Genomic DNA, 15,702 nt, shown 5'->3' with positions numbered 1-15,702 from the left:
GGGCAGGGCTTGCATGCTGAGTCGTCTCGATGATGTCGGTGCAGGTGTACGGCTCAGGGCCCGGTTTGCCGATCTCGCCGATGAAGACGTGAATTCTGCCAAAGGGGACCCGATATCCCTATTCAATTGAACCGGCCTCGGGACCCCATCCTGCGTCGTCGATGTAGAGCTTACCGCGATGACTTTTAGTCATTCGGCCCACAGCGTATCCCTTGAGCCCTTCGAAGCTGCCCTTCAAGAACTCGAAACCATCGTGTGATAGCCCCACGGTGGGCGCCAATTGTCATGGTTTTGTCACGGCAGATGTCCTCGTGAAAGGACTTAGTCGTGGAGCCATCGCTACGGGTTAGCTTAAAGGGATTAAACCGAACAAGGGACACGAGAGTTTTATACTAGTTCGGCCCCTTACGATGAAGGTAAAAGCCTACGTCTAGTTGTGATGGAATTGCTGGGGTTTCGATGACCAGGGAGCGAATCCGCTTTGCCTAGTGAAAGTGCGTTATATCGACTAGAGGGGGGTGAATAGGCGATTTTTATGAAAGTCTTCAAAACGTGGAAGTTTCGAAGACAAACGATAGAAATAGACCTATTACCCTGCAGCGGAAGGTAGACTACACTAGGCAAGCCATAGTCAAGTATTCAATGAAGTGAAAGCACAATGACCTATAGCAGCTAGGTAGTTAGGATCAGGTAGGAAGATATTGTGAAGCCACACAGAACACGCAGTCACTCAGTGAAGACAAAAGATAGTGCGAACATATAATGATTTCACAAGGAGTAACAGTAAGTAAAGGGAAGGGAAGATGAAACTAGTGACTCACTGAAGACAATGATTTGTTGGACCAGTTCCAGTTGCTGTGACAACTGTATGTCTGGTTAGGGCGGCTAGGTATTTAAACCTTAGGACACACAGTCCCGGACACCCAGTCCTGAACACGCAGCTCAGGACACCCAGTCCTCACCGTATTCCCCTTGAGCTAAGGTCACACAGACCTCGCCCAATCACTCTGGTAAGTCTTCAAGGTAGACTCCCAAACCTTCACAGACTTCGTTCACCGGCGATGACTCTTGGATGCTCAGAACGCGATGCCTAACTGGCTGGAGGATTCACAGTCCTCAAGTGTAATAAGTCTTCAGATCACACAGACAGGAAGACTTATGTGATGCCTAACACTCTTTGGCTCTAGGTGGTTAGGGCTTTATCCTCGCAAGGAATTCTCTCTCAAAGGTTTCGAGGTGGGTTGCTCTCAAACGACAAAAGCCGTACTTTAACTCTGAGCAGCCAACCGTTTATGGTTGTAGGGGGGTGGGCTATTTATAGCCACTAGGCAACCCGACCTGATTTGTCCGAAATGACCCTGGGTCACTAAGGAACTGACACGTGTTCCAACGGTCAGATTTCAAATACACACAGAAACTTTACTTGGGCTACAAGCAAAGCTGACTTGTCCGACTCTGGACAAGATTCGCTCTCATAGTCTTCACTCGAAGACATAGGTTTTGGTTAAGCATCACTTCAATCATTCTGACTGGTTCTCTTGGACCCCACTTAACAGTACGGTGGTTCCTATGACTCAATAAAGAAGAAAAAGAACTATGAAAGATCTAAGTCTTCGAGCTCCATAGGCTTCATGCGATGTCTTCTCTTGTCATAGTCTTCAATGTGAGCATCTTCACATACCACCTTTGACATTAATGTCTTCATACATTTTTAGGGGTCATCTCTGGTAGGAAAACCGAATCAATGAGGGACTTTTACCTATGTTATCCTGCAATTCTCACAAACACATTAGTCCCTCAACTAGGTTTGTCGTCAATACTCCAAAACCAACTAGGGGTGGCACTAGATGCACTTACAATCTCCCCCTTTTTGGTGATTGATGACAAACTAGTTGAAGTTTTCAACGGGGAATATAATATGTAAAATTGTAAAGGAAAGGAATTGTCTTCATAAGTTGCAAGGGCTCCCCCTGAAGATGTGCATATAAGTAATTTTCTTTTGGAATGCAAATGCACATGGCAGGTTGTACTTGTGGAGATCCTCTTCAACTTATGATGACAATTCATTACGCATGTGAAGGTATGTGAAGATAATGACATGCATAATGGAAAATGGACGTCTACAAAATGATCTAAGTGCGGAGTTTATCATCGCACATGCGGAATTTATCATCGCATCACAAAATAGCAAATAAGTAGCAGACGACCATCGAGTTTAAGTGTTACAACTCAAAGAACCAAATGTATCAAAACGAGAGTTGTAAACACTAGGCAAAATATAAAGCAACCGCCCATATGGACCTGCTTGAAGACTATCAAACTCATATGCTTCTCCCCCTTCTGTCAGTAAGGACCAAAAAGGTTTGAAGACATAGAGCATCTACTCGTTCCCATGAAGAGTAGGTGAAGCAGCAGGGTCGTTGGTGGTGTTCGGCGGTGCAGAAGAACTTGGAGCAGTGTCGAAGCGTGCTGAAGGAGGGGGCGGTGAAGTAGCATCGTCTTCGTCCTTGATCACTCTAGCATTCACAGTTGCCGTAGAGGAAGAGAACTCAGAGTCTTCAAGAGATGGAGTTCGTCGCAGCACTGCCCTTCGAGGAGGTGTGGAGTCAAACTTGAAGCGTTCAGAGAAGCCATCCTCTTGAAGATCATCTTCAGAGCACATAAGCGTCAGCCCTTTCCATGTGCGTCGAGAGGTTTCATGGGCAACAAAGGCATTCTTGGTGGCAAGATTGCGAATGCGGTTGACATCCACCAAGAGGCTTTGCATTTGGCGCTTCAGCCAGTCATGATGCCTATCCTGTTTCTGATGAAGAGCCACCAGAAGCTCTCGGACATTGAGAACCCGAGATCGCTTCTTGGGTCATTGGGCAATAGTGCTTTCGGTGGCTTCAGTAAGGGCACGATGAGGTGCATGTGTAGTTCCAGCCAGAGGATAAACACGAGTGACTGGTTCAACTCCTTCAATGTTCTGAGAGAAACTTTGATGCTCTGCATTCTGAAGACTAAGAGGCTCCTTGGCAGGCTCAGGATAAATGGCTTCAACGGACATATCCACATCAGGTAGAAAGATCCGATGATTGCGAGCAGATGGCTGATATGAGATAGCGGAGTGGAGTTTAATCAGCCGCATTATCCATGGAGCGTAGAACTTCAAGCCAAAAAGATCAGAGCCTGATGCAGCAAGTTGGCAGATGAAGAACTCTTGTGCATTGAAGCATTTGCCATGAAGAATATAGAAGACCAAAGTCTTCATTGCACCTTCCAGCTTGGCATATGGAGAATGTCCTTTGATGGGCCAGAGAGTTCGCCTTATGATGTGATAGATAGTCCTTGGCAGATACTCAAGGTCTTCAACAAAGAACTCCTTAGGATTTGCAGCATCTTGTGGCAAGGGCTTCATCATACTGAGCATCTGACTCATGTTCGGTTCAGGCTTCTGAAAAATGTTCTCCATAGCTTCACTGTGAAGCTGACAGCCAGGTTCATAGGGATCTCCAGGAGTGGGCAGACCAGTGAGCTCAATGATATCAAAGGCTTTGGCTTCGTGATGAACATTTCCTGTCATCCACTCCAGGACCCAAGTCTTCGGATCTCTGTTGTAGCCACGTATGTGAAGTGTGGCATAAAATTGGAGCAGCAACTCTTCGTTCCAGTGCTCTTGGTCGGTGACAAAAGGCAACAGTCCAACCTCTTTGAAGCAATCCAGAGCTTCTTCCAGACAGGGCAGACCAGCTATTGCTTCGTTGTCAAGACGCTTATGTGGGAAGATGCAACCTTGATTGTACAGAATGCAGGAGTAATAGCTTCGCTGTGGATAGCTCCAGAACCGATCAGAAGATATTCGTTCCCTTGAGTAGGGGTTCTTGGAGCTGTTGAAGAAAGTGTTGTCTGCTTTGAAGCCGTTGACATTGAAGGATCCAGGTGCTGATGCAGGACCTGGAAACCTGGGCAACCTTGGAATTGGCTTCTGTACCTGAGGCCTGTGCTCAACATGATAGTCAAACTGAGGACCAGTAGCAGGCGCAGGAACAGGAGCAGTAGCATCATTTGCTTCACTGACTTCTGGCTCATTGGTTGGTGCAGGCTCCACATTTGCTTCAGCCATGACAACGTCATTGGCTTCATTTGTTTTGGTGGTGGCAGTCTCAAGATTCTCAACCTCCACTTGATGAGCTGGAGGGTCGGTCACAGTCACGTTCTCCTCGAGAACAGCTTCTTGGTGAGACGGGGGTGTAGCAACTCTTGGGGTTTCTTCTTCATCGGCTGATGCAGACGGAACATATTCAGCAGCTTTAGCTTCAGATTCAGAGACTGGAGGCCTTGGTCATTTGCGAAGCCTGCATAACGCTGGCGACGCTTTTGGAGAAGGAGTTGGCTGGGCCTCAAGGTCATCTTCTTCTTGTTCTTGTGGGTGATCAGCCCATGATGCATCCTGAGCAATTGGCGTCAGAGGACGACCAATGCTGATGAGTTCGCTGTGCGTAAGCACAGGCGATGCCTGTTGGTGCTCGATCTGAGGAAGAATTGCATCATCTTCAACATGGTCATGGTGACCAATGTCTTCAGTAGCAATGGGATGAGCTGCTGGAAAGTCTTCAGCTTCATGAGCCTCTGTGGAAGCAAGCTCATGGACAGTCAGTTGGCGCTCTTGATGTTCAGCGGCAGGGCGAACCATGGAGATGGGTTCAACAATTAAGGGCTCTGTGGGAGCAGCCCGTTCCTTCTTGGTCTTCCGCTTCTTCTTGGAGGGAGCAGCATCAGAGGCTTCAGAATGTTTCCTCTTTCTGGCTTCAGCCTCAGCAGTCCTTGTCTTCTTCAGTTCTGAAGCGGTAGACCTGGCTTTTGGCTTCGAGCCAGTCATGCTGGTTGGGAAGACAATGGGATGTGCTTCCTGCCTTGGTGCGTCGGGTTCGGCCATAGCGGACTTCTTCTTCTGCTTTGCAGCCATCCTGGGGTCGATGCCAGGACGACCAAGGGCCTTGCGCTTCTCAGCCTCATTGTAGGCTTGCACACTCTTGTCAACCAGGACCTTCATCCGCTCACAAGAACCTTGAGCTTCTGCACTTTTCTTGAGAAAGGCTTCTTTGAGCTTGTGCAACATAATCTTGAAGTTTTTCACCTCTTGCACGCTGAGCTTGGCCATATGCTTCTTGAACTGAGCTTTCTCAAAGTCAATCTTTTGCTTCAGTTCAATGATGCGCTGAGCTAGAGCTAGCTCTGAAGCAATGGCGCCATGGAAGGCGACACTGAGGCTAATTGGAAGTTGCAGATCTTCGAAGCTGAGGTTGGGCATGTCAAACCACTCATCAATGAAGTTGTGGATGATTGCCACGTCAAAGAGAGGCAGATCATTGAAGATTTCTGCTTCTTCTTTGCTCTTGATCAGTTGCTCAAGAGCGTCATCTGCAAGATCTTCATCACTAGACAGATCAATGGCATCGTTGCGCAGAATAGCAGTAGCAGTCAGTTCTTGGCTGGTGTGCGGCAGAGGCATCTTGACTTTCTGGGGCTTGGAGATGCGTGACAGATCTTCAGACCGCACACTGTCTTCAGGAGGTGCAGTAGCCAGTGGCTTCGCCTGTGAGATTTTTAGTGCTGAGGCAGGCTTTGAAGCTTTAGGCTGCTTCAGTTTCTTTGGCTTCGGCGCTGCAGGCGCTTCATCTGATTCAGTGTCATCTGCAGGCTCATCCACGGCTTCCCCTTGAACCACGATATGAGTGATGAGACCTTCCAGGTTGTAGAAGGGCCCAACAAGATTGGGTTCAGCTTCGCGGGTGCTGTCGGCATGAGGAGCAGAGGGACCATGGTTGAAGTCTAGTCCCAAAGACTTCTTGTTCTGCTTCGCCGAATTCTGGGCAAACTGGAAGTTGCACTTGAACAGATTGTCGTCTCGACACCATAGCAGTGACTATGGGTCAGCATCCGCAAGCTGTGGTCCACGGACCATGCAGGGATAGAAGCTTTGTTCAATGGCTTCATCTCTGGACCTGGGTTGAAGATTTTTGTATAGGATGTCTCCCCAAGGTCGCTTGATGGCATTTTTCTCAGCATATTGCTTTGTCACAAATCTGTACTTGAACCACTGTTCTGCCCAATATCGTCGAATCCATTGGATTCGTGTCTTGCGCTGATTATAATCCTCTTCAGGATCTGTCTTGTAAAGCTCTGAGAGGTCATCAGGCAAATCTCTTGATGTTCCCCCACGACGTTGTCTGCCACCCTTCCTTGCTGATTTCTCTGCAGCCATGAACTTCAAACTGAATGGCTTCAACATGTTCAAAGGCTTTAAAGGCTTTCGCTTGCTGGACAAACAGGAACTGGCTTCGGGAGAATTTATATGATATTGTAAGAATTCTGCAAATGAATGCAGACTATGAGAACCAAGGGATTCTCCCACGGACATGTACCTGTGACAGCATTAAGGTGCGAGGGAAGGGGAAGAGGTCATATGCATTCTCAGAAGATTTTGAAGATAAATTAGTTTAGAAGACATTGACCTCATCATGCGAAGACATTCAATCATAGATAAGGAGTTGGTTCCAGATTTGTATGCATCCACGGATCAGTACAAGTGAGGAATCTAACTACTTTGTGAAGCATAAGTGAACATACTAGGCATAATATGAGATGCAGTATGAAGTGGATCCAACATGTGTGAATAAAAACCACTTGTGGTAGAAAGTGACGAATCTGTATGATCAAAGGGGCCGTAAAAAGGAAGTTTTTATTTACCACACAAGGAACTGCTAGACGAAGTGGAAGAGGAGGCCGAGCAGTTCGATCTTCCGTGCCCTAACTTGGCGACGGAGGACACCTACGGCGATGGCGGAGAGGGCGATGTCCGTGGTAAGCGTGAAGACAGTGTCGGAGAGGTTGCGGCAGCTAAGTGCTTCGTCGCCAGCGTCGTCGAGAGCTAGCGGTGGCGCTAGGGTTCGTGCGAGAGTGAAAGAAGAGATAATAACTATGGTGTGGCGTGTATTTATAGGGACAGGGGCGGCTCAGTGTTATTACATAGGTGCCCCTGGTGATTCACATCTGAGGAACACGTGGCCATCATGCAGCATATCGGAGGTCGTTCCACGTCCCACGCACGCCTGGATTGTCGGGTGGTCGTTCCCACTTCTCCGGGTTTCAGGTGAAGGAATTAGCATTGAAAGCGAACTTAATGTTTGTCTCTGTATCTTCTGCTGACAAGGACGCAGAGAAGACATTTGACAGTTTCAAAAGAATGCATACGATTTGGAGAGATAGAGTTTGAGATAGAAAGCATAGAGAGGTTAGTGTCCGATCACATTCACTTAGTTCAAAAGATTCAACAAGAAGACATAGCTATAAGTGAATGCTGTAGAGGACAGAACACTAGTATATATATAATCAATATAGTGAAGATAATCATGAAGACATGTTGAGATTGAAGCCAAACCAAATGTGAAGACATAGCAAATGTAACGCCATGAGTGAAACACTTCAAACAGAACATTTGGTGGTGGCGTTATCCACCGTATAGGAAGTATTAGACCCAGACACGGCGCACAATTATCGTGGCGCTCCGAAGTCAAATTCCTCATTAATGTATTCACACTTAGAATGCATGCCTTCATTGATTGAAGATATACTTTACTTCGTGTGTTGCACATCTAAGTCATCAATATGCATAAGTGTTAGGATGTGTGCCTGATCATAGGACATTTGAGGATTCCAAGATATTTAGCTCACATCGTAACTTGCAAAATCTCTTCTCATCCAAGGGCTTGGTGAAGATATCTGCCAATTGTTCTTCAGTGTTGATGTGTATGATATCAATATCTTCCTTCACAACATGATCTCTGAGAAAGTGATGACGAATCTCAATGTGCTTTGTCTTCAAGTGCTGAACTGGGTTGTTGGCAATCTTGATGGCGCTTTCGTTGTCGCAGTAGAGTGGCACTTGCTTCAGATGAATGTCATAGTCTTTGAGTGTTTGCTTCATCCACAGAAGCTGAGCGCAGCAAGATCCAGCAGCAACGTATTCAGATTCAGCAGTGGAGAGAGATACATAGTTCTGCTTCTTTGAAGACCAACATACAAGTGATCGTCCCAGAAAATGACATGTGCCTGATGTAGACTTGCGATCAACCTTGTCACCAGCATAATCAGCATCCGAGAATCCAACTAGATCAAACTCTGAGCCCTTTGGATACCATAATCCTAGAGTTGGGGTGTAAGCCAAATACCAAAGAATTCGCTTCACAGCTAAGTGATGCGATTCCTCTGGTGCCGCTTGGAATCGAGCACACATGCAAATACTAAGCATAATATCTGGCCTAGATGCACATAGATAAAGTAAAGAACCAATCATGGAGCGGTATACCTTTTGATCGAACTCTTTACCATTGTCGTCGGGACCCAGATGATGTTTGGCTGGCATTAGCATCGTGAAGCCTTTGCAGTCTTGCATACCGAACTTCTTCAGGCAATCTTTGAGATACTTCTCTTGAGATATAAAGATGTTGTTGCATTGCTATCGTATTTGAAGACCAAGGAAGAACTTCAGCTCTCCCATCATGGACATCTGGTATTGCTCTTGCATCATATATCCAAATTCTTCACTGTATTTCTGATTGGTGCAGCCGAAGTTGATGTCATCCACATATATTTGGCACACAAATAGTTCACCATCATATGTCTTCGTGAAGAGAGTGGGGTCGAGGGAACTAGGTGTGAAGCCTTTGCTCTTCAGGAAGTATTTGAGTGTGTCATACCAAGCCCGTGGGGCTTGTTTGAGGCCATACAGTGCCTTGTTGAGCTTGTATACCATGTCAGGATGTTTTGGATCTTCAAAGCCAGGAGGTTGTGCAACATACACTTCTTCTTCAATCTTGCCATTGATAAAAGCGCTCTTCACATCCATTTGATATAGAAGTATGTTATGATGATTTGCATAGGCCAACAGTATGCGTATGGCTTCAAGTCGAGCCACAGGAGCAAATGTTTCATCGAAGTCAATCTGTAAGTGCATCTAGTGCCACCCCTAGTTGGTTTTGGAGTATTGACGACAAACCTAGTTGAGGGACTAATGTGTTTCTGAGAATTGCAGGATAACACAGGTAGAAGTCCCTCATTGATTTGGTTTTCCTACCAGAGATGACCCCTAAAAATGTATGAAGACATTGAAGTCAAAGGTGGTATATGAAGATATTCACATTGAAGACTATGACAAGAGAAGACACCACATGAAGCCTATGGAGCTCGAAGACTTAGATCTTTCGTAGTTCTCTTTCTTCTGTGTTGAGTCATAGGAACCACCGTACTGTTAAGTGGGGTCCAAGAGAACCAGTCAGAATGACTGAAGTGATGCCTAAACAAAACCTATGTCTTCGAATGAAGACTTTGAGAGCGAATCTTGTCCAGAGTCGGGCAGTCAGCTTTGCTTGAAGCCCAAGTAAAGTTGCCATGTGAGTTTGAAATCTGACTGTTGGAACACGTGTCAGTTCCTTAGTGACCCAGGGTCATTTCGGACAAATCAGGTCGGGTTGCCAAGTGGCTATAAATAGCCCACCCCCTACAACCATAAACGGTTGGCTGCTCAGATTCAGAGTACGGCTTTTGTCGTTTGAGAGCAACCCACCTCGAAGCCTTTGAGAGAGAATTCCTTGCGAGGATAAAGCCCTAACCACCCAGAGCCAAAGAGAATTAGGCATCACTTAAGTCTTCTTGTCTGTGTGATCTGAAGACTTATTACACTTGAGGACTGTGCATCCTCCAGCCGGTTAGGCATCGCGTTCTGAGCATCCAAGAGACATTGTGGATTGCCAGTGAACGAAGTCTGTGAAGGTTTGGGAGTCTACCTTGAAGACTTACCAGAGTGATTGGGCGAGGTCTGTGTGACCTTAGCTCAAGGGGAATACGGTGAGGACTGGGTGTCCTGAGCTGCGTGTTCAGGACTGGGTGTCCGAGACTGTGTGTCCTAAGGTTTAAATACCTAGCCGCCCTAACCAGACATACAGTTGTCACAGCAACTGGAACTGGTCCAACAAATCATTGTCTTCAGTGAGTCACTAGTTTCATCTTCCCTTCCCTTTACTTACTGTTACTCCTTGTGAAGTCATTATATGTTCGCACTATCTTTTGTCTTCACTGAGTGACTGCGTGTTCTGTGTGGCTTCACAATATCTTCCTACCTGATCCTTACTACATTGCTGCTATTAGTCATTGTGCTTTCACTCTATTGAATACTTGACTATGGCTTGCCTAGTGTAGTCTACCTTCCGCTGCAGGGTAATAGGTTTATTTCTATCGTTTGTCTTCATAACTTCCACGTTTTGAAGACTTTCATAAAAATCGCCTATTCACCCCCCTCTAGTCGATATAACGCACTTTCAATTGGTATCAGAGCAAGGTGCTCCCTTGTTCTATGTGATTCGGTTTAACCACCTGGAGTTTTAGCTATGTCGACTGCAGGGATAATTAAAGTCTCCGCCGTGTGCCCCGTCTTTGATGGAACTGAATATCCCTACTGGAAGAATAAGATGCGCATGCATCTTGAAGCCATTGACGTCGACCTATGGTATGTCGTCAAGAACGGCGTTCCTAAGGCTGGAGAAGGTGTCACTGCTGCTGATGTCAAGAAGTTCGTTCAACTGGACTCTACTGCCAAGAATATCATATGTGGTCATCTGACCAAAGGACAGTATGGCCGTGTGAGTGCTTTGGCAACATCTAAGCTGGTCTGGGACTGGCTCTCCAAGGTCAATGAATGCATCTCAACCCAGTGAGATCAAAGAATCAGTGTCCTTCGCAACCTCTTCAACTGCTTCAAGCGAAATGACAATGAGAATGTCCAGCTCACATTTGACCGACTCACTGACATCACAAATGAGCTTCAAGCCCTCGGCGCTACTGAGATCACCAAACATGAAGTCGTCAAGACACTACTGAGATCACTTGATAGTTCGTTTGACACCCTAGCCCTGATGATTCAAGAACGTCCTGATTTCAAGACACTCGATCCATCTGACATACTTGAGAGGCTCAACACACATGAGTTTCAGCTTTCTGAGAAAAGAGATATCTATGGTCCAAACTATGGGCGAACTCGTGCCTCGAAGGAAAAAGTTGTCTCCTCATCTGAAGAAGAATCTGATAGCAGTTCGGATGATCCTGAAGACATTGGAAGGGAACTTGCTATGCTTGTGAAGAAGTTCCAAAAATTCACCAAGAAGAAAGGTTTCAAAAAGTCTTCCCGATCAAGCTCAAGGAATGATGAAGCTTCTGCTCACGACTACAAGAAGAAAACATGTCACAAGTGCAAGAAACCTAGCCACTTCATCTCTGAGTGTCCACAGTGGGACAATGAGAACAAAAAGAAGAAGAAGAGCAAGGAATATGACTCTGACGACAAGAAGAAGAAGAAATACTCAAAGTCTTCTTCCAAGTCTTCCTCAAAGTCTTCATCACACAAGAAGAGCTCATCTGGCAAGGCACATGCGTTTGTTGGCAAGGAAATGGATTCAGAGGAGGAGTCCGCTTCTGAGGAGGCGGAGGTGGAGTCTGAGGAGGAGTCCAATTCAGGCGTCGCAAGTCTGGCTACAGCATACGTTGCCAAGTCCATCATCAACATTGAAGACAATGACTTCATCACCGACACCGATGCAAATGACAAGGACTACTCCGCTTCTACCTACTGCTTCATGGCACGCGGTGCCAAGGTAAACACACGCACTACTCACTATCAAACATCTAGTGACGATGACTCTGATTGTGGTTCAAAACCCAGCTACAAAAGACATGCTAAAATTGCAACTGAACAACAGAAAGCTATGGAACATATTCAAAAACTGTTAGACAGAAGCGATGATCTGTTAGGTGCTGAAATGACTCGTTCTGAATCGTTAATTGAAGACATAAAAAATCTTCACATTAAGTATGAGGAACTTGAAAGTCGTCATGAAACTCTCTCATCAACTCATGAAAAGCTTTCCTATGATTATCTTCAAAGGAAGCAAGATCTTGAGAAATTGAGAGCGGCTCATGAAGATCTTCAAAAGGAAAACGAGTCACTTCACGCCAAACAGATCAGTTCCGCTCAGGAAGGATTTGAACCACCATGTCTTAAATGCATTGAGCGTGATAATGCTACTTCTGTTGCTGAATGTTCTACTGCTACTACTGTTGCAATATCTTCAACTGTTGATGTGGTAACTAACCCCTCTGCTGAGGATACCACTGCTATTGCTGATGAGAATGCTAGGTTGAAGACATTGCTTGAAACAGGGATGTACAAAAGTCTTAAAGGGCATCAGACACTATGTGATGTCCTCAAAAAGCAGATTCTGAACCGAAACTCGAGGAAAGAGGGTGTTGGGTTCGTAAGGAAAATGAATGCTGATGGCTCTTACTGGAAACCTGAGCAGTACCCCAAAACCACGTGGGTTGCTTCAAAGGAACCTTCAGCAGATCCATCCAATCTATCTGGCTTCACTTGTGCTAACCCCATTATCATTGATGAATCCCTTGATGCAAACTATAAACTGTTTATGAATCAGAATGGTGAAGTGTTTGCCAGGTACATTGGTACTAACTGCAGGCATGGACCGCCTATGAAGAAGATCTGGGTTCCGAAAAGGTGTCTGGAGAATCTTCCTGTGAATGTCATCATGACACCTCACGTGAAGAAGACAAACCTCAGACCAAAGGCTTCATACGGTCCAATGGCTTCATACAGACAGAGGACTCACCTGAGTCGCACTAACGCAAATGTTTTGCAGGGAAACCATACTCAGGCATATGAATATGAGAGCGGTTCATCAAACCGCCATGTTCATAAGACCAAGAACTATTCTGCTTATTCTTATGAGTACTATTGTCCGCCTGCAAGACTGTTTGCTAGGGCTCCAAAGCCAAAGTTCTCAGATGCTGCACTTAGACTTATTGCTTCTAAGCCACCCTTGAAGATGTGGGTGGCTAAGAAAGCTTAACTCTCTTTTGCAGGGAAAGGTCTCCAGCAGAAAACCAAAATAGTCTGACGCTATTGCTGGGGACCTTAAACATCTTGTAGGGCGCAAGATCAAATGCCCGAATGGTCTTACTATGTACTTCGTTCTTGAATCGCTTGCTACTCTCCCTATTAGTCCTGATCTAGATCTAAGCTTTCATAACCCACTGGTTCGTCAAATGTTTTTGCTTCACAATGCTCTTCGTGAAGCCTATCCCCCTAACTGCACTGTAGGATACGACACCAGCGTCTTCAGAATGGATTATTGATAGTGGGTGTACAAATCACATGACTGGCAAAAGAAGCCTTCTTATGGACTCAACCTTACGTCCATCCGACAAGAGCCACATCACATTTGCTGACACTGGTAAAAGTAAGGTATTGGGTCTAGGTAGAGTTGCAATCTCAAGGGATCAACACATGGATAAAGTCATGTTTGTTGAATCCCTTGGCTTCAACTTAATGTCTGTCTCAATGCTTTGCGATTTAAACATGATCGTAATATTTGGAAAATATCGTTGCCTTGTTCTAATGGAATCTGACAAGTCTCTAGTATTTGAAGGGTATCGAAAAGATGATTTGTATGTGGTAGATTTCTCAGCAGGAACACAGCTTGCCGTATGTCTTCTAGCAAAAGCTTCAGAATGCTGGCTCTGGCATCGGAGGCTTGGGCATGCTGGCATGAGGAACCTCCACACCCTGGCAAAGAAGAAGCATGTCATAGGCATCGAGGGCATCAAGTTCAAGAAAGATAACTTATGCGGTGCCTGTGAGGCAGGAAAGATGACGAGGGCCAAACATCCCTCGAAGACAATCATGAGCACTACTCGACCCTTCGAACTGCTTCACATGGATCTTTTCGGTCCCACTCATTACTCAACTCTTACTACTACTGCTTGTCTCTATGGCTTTGTCATTGTTGATGATTATTCTAGATATACTTGGGTGCACATAATCCTTTACAAGACTGAAGTGCAGGATGTCTTCAGAGGCTTCACCAATCGAGCAATGAACAACTATGGCGCCAAGATAAAGCATATTAGAAGTGATAATGGCACTAAATTCAAGAACACTGGCCTTGATACATATCTTGATACCTTGGGCATCACACATGAATTCTCATCCCCGTACACGCCACAGCAGAATGGGGTCGTCGAACGCAAGAACAGAACACTCATTGAGATGGCCAGAACGATGCTAGATGAATACAAGACTCCAAGAAAATTCTGGCCTGAAGCCATTGATACCGCATGCCATACAATCAATCATGTTTATCTTCACAAGCTTCTGAACAAGGCATCTTATGAGCTCCTTACTGGCAAGAAGCCAAATGTCAGTTACTTCAGAGTATTTGGCGCCAGGTGCTGGATCAAGGACCCACATCACACCTCAAAGTTTGCACCAAAAGCACATGAGGGTTTTATGCTTGGATATGGAAAGGATTCGCACTCCTACAGAGTCTTCAATCTCTTTCATTACAAAGTGGTTGAAACAGTGGATGTGCGGTTCGATGAGATCAACGGTTCACAAAGAGAGCAACTACCAAATGTGCTAGATGAAGTTCCATCCAGTGAATCAATCAAGCTAATGGGAACTGGAGAAATTATACCTTCTGAAGCTCATCCTGAAGAAGAACTTATCATCTTAGCACCTGATCAACATGAAGACAATGCTCAGCCTGAAGACATTCCTTCTAACAACGACAATGATCAGCAAGAGCAAAATCTTTGCCCCGTACATCCTCGCGTTGCCAATGAAGTGCAGATTGAAAGAATAATTGATAGCATCAATGCACCCGGTCCACTCACTCGTTCAAGGGCAACTCAGCTAGCAAATTTCTGTGGGCACTTCGCATTCATCTCAATAACAGAACCCAAGAAAGTTGAAGAAGCCTTCATGGAACCTGAATGGATTCAAGCTATGCAAGACGAGCTTCAACAGTTTGAGCTGAATAATGTATGGGAACTGGTCAAGCGTCCCGATCCTCGGAAGCACAACATAATAGGCACCAAATGGATATACCGCAACAAGCAAGATGAGCATGGTCAAGTTGTCAGAAACAAAGCTTGTCTCGTTGCTCAAGGATATACTCAAGTGGAAGGCATTGACTTCGATGAAACATTTGCTCCTGTGGCTAGACTTGAAGCCATACGCATACTGCTGGCCTATGCAAATCATCACAACATACTTCTTTATCAAATGGATGTGAAGAGCGCCTTCCTCAATGGCAAGATTGAAGAAGAAGTGTATGTTGCACAACCTCCTGGCTTTGAAGATCCAAAACATCCTAACATGGTATACAAGCTCAACAAGGCACTGTATGGCCTCAAACAAGCCCCTCGGGCCTGGTATGACACACTCAAATACTTCCTGAAGAGCAAAGGTTTCATACCTGGTTCTCTCGACCCCACTCTCTTCACGAAGACATATGATGGTGAACTGTTTGTGTGCCAAATATATGTGGATGACAATATCTTCGGCTGCACCAATCAGAAGTACAGTAAAGAGTTTGGATATATGATGCAAGAGCAATATCAAATGTCTATGATGGGAGAGCTGAAGTTCTTTCTCGGTCTTCAAATACGACAGCAACGCAACAGCATCTTCATATCTCAAGAGAAGTATCTCAAAGATTGCCTGAAGAAGTTCGGTATGCAAGACTGCAAAGGCTTCAAGACGCCAATGCCAGCCAAGCATCATCTGGGTCCTGACGACAATGGTAAAGAGTT

Source organism: Triticum urartu, chromosome 7, assembly GCF_003073215.2.
Source record: "Triticum urartu cultivar G1812 chromosome 7, Tu2.1, whole genome shotgun sequence".
Lineage (NCBI taxonomy): Eukaryota > Viridiplantae > Streptophyta > Magnoliopsida > Poales > Poaceae > Triticum > Triticum urartu.
Note: the sequence above shows the minus strand (reverse complement) of the source record.